We start from the raw sequence: 4,715 nt of genomic DNA on the forward strand, positions 1-4,715 counted from the left end.
AAACCTGTGCATTATGACAGCAACAAAAACAAGGACCACAAAAATGGCTTCAGGTAAAGGCACCTGTTCCCAGACTTGACAACCTGGGTTCAAGGCCAGGACCTACACATGGGAAGGAGAGAAATGACTCCCTGCAGTTGTTCTCTGACCTCCACGTATGCCCTATGACTTTTGTGTGTGAGTGGACACACAAAAATAATATAAATAAATGCAATTAAAAACAACGAGGGCGACAGTTGTCGAGGTCTCTGAACACACCGCAGTCAGTCGGGGCTGGACGGTGACTGCTGCAAACCCACCTATGGGGGTGCATACAAATTCCAATGCCCACCACATTCCTCTGGAACCCCCCACACAAGCTGCCTGGTCTGTAGGTTTTTCCATCTGCCTCTCTTGCCAGCCATTTAGATGGAATCACTTTCTTAGCCTCGTTGTAGTTAAGGGGAAATGCTGGGCTGGAAAACAATCCCAGAGAGAATGCGATAGACATGGAAATCAGTAGTTACAAACCCGAGATAAAGGTGGCCTGAAGAACCAGGTGTGGTGGTACACGCTTTGCACCCACCACATGGGAGGCAGAGGCAGGCCATCTTTTGAGTTCTAGGACAGCCCGAGCTGTTACACACAGAACCCCCTGTCTCATCCAGAGCTGTTACCAGAGCTGACCTGTTTCTGCCATCCACTGTTTACCCGAGAATCACAGTCAAGTCCAACTTGTTTGAAGGATTTTATATGCCTATTAGTGTATAAATATCCACAGCATGTATGCAGTCACAGATATAGAGGGGGGAGACCATCATGACAGTACAGACCTGTTCCCACATAGACATCACTTTGCCAGTACTACGAAGTCCAGGGTCTGTGGGAGCCAGTCCTCCCGGGATGAGAGGACTCACCCAGCGTGAGCAGGCGTAACCACTGGTACCGGGAATTTACCAGCAGTGTGAAGGAACCAAGCCAGACCTTATGTGAGGGAGAAACCCGGAGATGAAGTCTTCCAAACTAATGATAACACTTCTAGTAGTTTCCACTCTGGGCAGGGCCTAATTATATATGATTTTTACAGTGCTGGGTAAGAGTTCTACCACCGAGCTACATTTGTAAACTTAGAGACCATTGCACCAATTTTCCCAATCAAGTCTAGATCTTGTTCTTTAGCCCACGCAAGTTTTGAACTGGTAATCCTCCTGTTCCAACCATTAGTTAGTTGGAGTTTAAGTTTGTGCCAGCAAGAGCAGCTGGGTTGAGCGTAAGCTGGTCGTGGTCTCGTGTTGCCCATGGGCTGCAGAGCTTCAAAGTTTCTAGTGCCCCTACTGGAATGAGCGTCTTTGATCTTTTCCGAGGCTTTTTCGGCTTTCCTGGACCTCGGAGCCACAGAGATCCTTTTTTTGGAGGGATGACTCGAGATGATGACGACGATGATGATGATGATGATGACGAAGCGGAGGAAGACAGAGGCGCGTGGGGTTGAGAGAGCTATGCGTTTGATGGTTCTCAGCCTCCAGAGGAATTCGGTTTCAGCTTCAGCCCCAGGGGAGGGATGCGATTCCACGGCAACTTTGGCTTTGATGATCTAGTACGAGATTTTAATAGCATCTTCAGCGAGATGGGGGCCTGGACCTTGCCTTCCCACTCTCCTGAACTTCCAGGTCCTGAGTCAGAAACACCTGGTGAGAGACTGCGGGAGGGGCAGACACTACGAGACTCAATGCTTAAGTACCCAGATAGTCACCAACCCAGGATCTTTGAGGGGGTCTTGGAGAGTCATGCAAAACCTGAATCCCCAAAACCAGCTCCAGATTGGGGGTCCCAGGGACCTTTTCATAGGTTGGATGATACATGGCCTGTGAGTCCCCATTCTAGAGCCAAAGAGGACAAAGATCTTGATTCCCAGGTTTCCCAGGAAGGTCTGGGTCCACTTCTTCAACCCCAGCCCAAATCGTATTTCAAAAGTATCTCTGTGACCAAGATCACTAAGCCAGATGGGACAGTGGAGGAACGCCGCACTGTGGTAGACAGTGAGGGCCGGAGGGAGACCACAGTGACCCATCAAGAAGCCCATGACAGTTCCAGAAGTGATCCAGACTCTCAGAGATCTTCAGCTTTGGATGATCCCTTTTCCATTCTGGATTTGCTACTAGGACGTTGGTTTCGGTCCCGATAGCGTTCTTAAACAGAGGCCTTCAGGTCCTTCCCACTCCCTTCCTGTTGCCCATTGCCAATAAGCTTAGCTCTGTCTGTCATCCCAGGGTCTTAAATGTGTGAAACAATTAATTGAGCTTATGCCAGTCTGTCATTCATCCAAATTGACCAATAAAGCCTTTATTTATGCTAAAAAAAAAAAAAAAAAAAAGAGCAGCTGGGTGGTTGTTGTTTGTTTGTTTGTTTTATGTGTAACACAGGCTGCCTTCAGACTTTCAATCTTCCTGCCTCGGATCCTACAGTAAGCTGTCCACTGCTGTGTGGTTCTAGCTTGGCTGTACTTTCTTTTACCGAGAACCTAACGTGAGTCACACATGGATCAAGTAAGACCTTTCTCTCTATGCCAGCCAAGCTTGTTTTCCCACTTGTGGTTTTGGTCTCATTATATAGCACAAGCCAGCTTCAAATCTGAGATCCCCCTGCCTCTGCCTCTTAAATGTTAGCATTCGAGGCAGGGCCCCCTATGCCTGGCTTGTCCATGTGGTTTCCAATCCGCATAGCAGAAGAGAGACCAGAGACTCAGGAAGTAGCCTGGCCTTGTTTACGGCTTTCATACATTTTATGACAGGGTAGGTCTGTGCCAAAAAACTGATCACCCACCTGTGTGTAGATGAGATCAGCAAAGGCAAGCAAGGTGAAGCACGCCATGGTCGTGCTGGCAAGAATTAACATAAGGACACAAGGAAAGCAGCCTCCTCCGGCCACGAATTGCGTATCTCTCCTCTCTCGCTTCTGTCCACTGAGGGCATTTTTTTTTTTAACTGGGTGGCAGGAACGGTTTCATTAAGTATGTTCCCCGACTTATCAGGTGCCTCTGGTTCTAAAATGTTCATTCCCAGGGCCCTCGGAGAAACCCAGAGATGAAATCTTCCAAGCTAATGATAACACTTCCAGTAGTTTCCACTCCAGGCAGGGCCTAATTATATGTGATTTTTACAGTAGTATCCGCAGATGAGACAGATAAGCCGACTCCATTCTGTCTGGAGTATGTCTTGCGCGGACAACCTTAATTGAATCACTGTTAACCCCTCCCCTTGGCTGCTAACTGGCACTCTGGAAGTGCCCATCGAGGTTCAGCTATTGTCGGAGCAAAGGCTGTTACTGCTCTCTTGTTTGTATTTTAGCCCGGAGACTGCAGGAGGGAAAGGCAGTTTGGCAAGTGTGTAATGATAAAGGAATCATTTGGTTTAAACACTCTCACCTAACAGCTTCTTATTATTGTTCCTAACTTCCAGAGCAATGCTGCTTTGGGCGTGGGTGAGCACACTATTGGGGGAAAGCTTTGATATTACAGATAAAGAAGAAAAAGGAAAAATAAAAATAAAAGCAACAGGGTTCCGCCTTTGAGTTAGGAACGGCCTTTAAAAGGCATCCAAAGAAAGTTGGCTCAGTCTGAACTGGGAGAAGAAAAGGAGCCAGGGAAAGTTTGATTTGACTTCCTCTGCGCTTTGTTTATAGCGAGCGTTGGAGCAGAAAGGCTCGAGAGGGAGAGCCCTGATCCACTTGCTGAATGCAGAGATAGATGCGCGCGAGTGGGTGTCGAATTCACCGTGTGCAGGGGACGAGAAAAGTCCCGATCCACCGGGACCCAGAGTACGTTTCTCAATTCGGTTACGATCTGAAAAGAGAGCCAAGGTCTCGTTGGCGAGTGTCGCCAAGTACTCCCCCGCCCCTTCCCTGTGGCCACAGAAAGGTCTGGTGGGGGTGGACAGGGCAGTGTGGCCAGCCTGTTGCCATGGAGGCGGCTTAATCTGAAGACAGTCGAATTCAAAGCTCACAGTAGAAAGGATGGGATAGCATTGAAATGGTGACCGTTTACTTAGAAGAATGCCCAAGCTGTAGCGCACAGAGATAAGCTGCGGCTGACATCTCTCCAGCCGGCCGAAGCAGCCAAACCGGTTGGGCAACTTTCTTTCTTTTCTTTTTCCTTTTTCTGTTGGATCAGGCCAGTACTGAATAGCAACTAGCAACCTGGGACTGTAGGGAAAAAAGAGAACCCCCCCCCCCCCCCCCCCCCCCCCCCCCGCTTCCCAAGTTCTCCTTGTGTTTGAGAGGAAAAAAGGGAGACCTAGAGATTTAAATAACTTTTCATCTTGAATTTGTTGTTTTCTTGTTTCTAACAAAACTATTTAGTTGATGTCTGCCATGTTGTCTTGTTCAGGAGAGGATTGCCGCTGGTGGGTTAAACCGCAAACTAAGGAAGGGAAACATACAGTGTATCAGAGAATGTATTAGCTTCTGCAGACTTCTTGGAGACTCTCCTCTCGCTGGCCCCTGGGACACCAGAAGGGACTGGGCAAGGTGGAGTTAGAAACGGGGGGGGGGGGGGGGGGGACCAGAGTGAGGATGGAGTGATAAAGGGGACCAGGGGGAGGAGCTTGCTTCGATTGCTTCCTTGGGTGTCTCTATTTCACTAAAGCACTCCTGTGTTAGTGTAAGAATTGCCATGACGCTTCAGAGCCCCGGAAAGAGATTACTGCAAAACTAAGCCCCGGGACATTTTAAGGGGACTG

General features: G+C 48.6%; 1 pseudogene; it reads left to right on the plus strand.

Moving 5' to 3' along the window:
• On the plus strand, positions 1,241-2,336 carry Gm14270 (predicted gene 14270; annotated as a pseudogene).

The sequence above is a fragment of the Mus musculus genome, chromosome 2, assembly GCF_000001635.26.
Source record: "Mus musculus strain C57BL/6J chromosome 2, GRCm38.p6 C57BL/6J".
In the NCBI taxonomy this organism is placed as follows: Eukaryota; Metazoa; Chordata; class Mammalia; order Rodentia; family Muridae; genus Mus; species Mus musculus.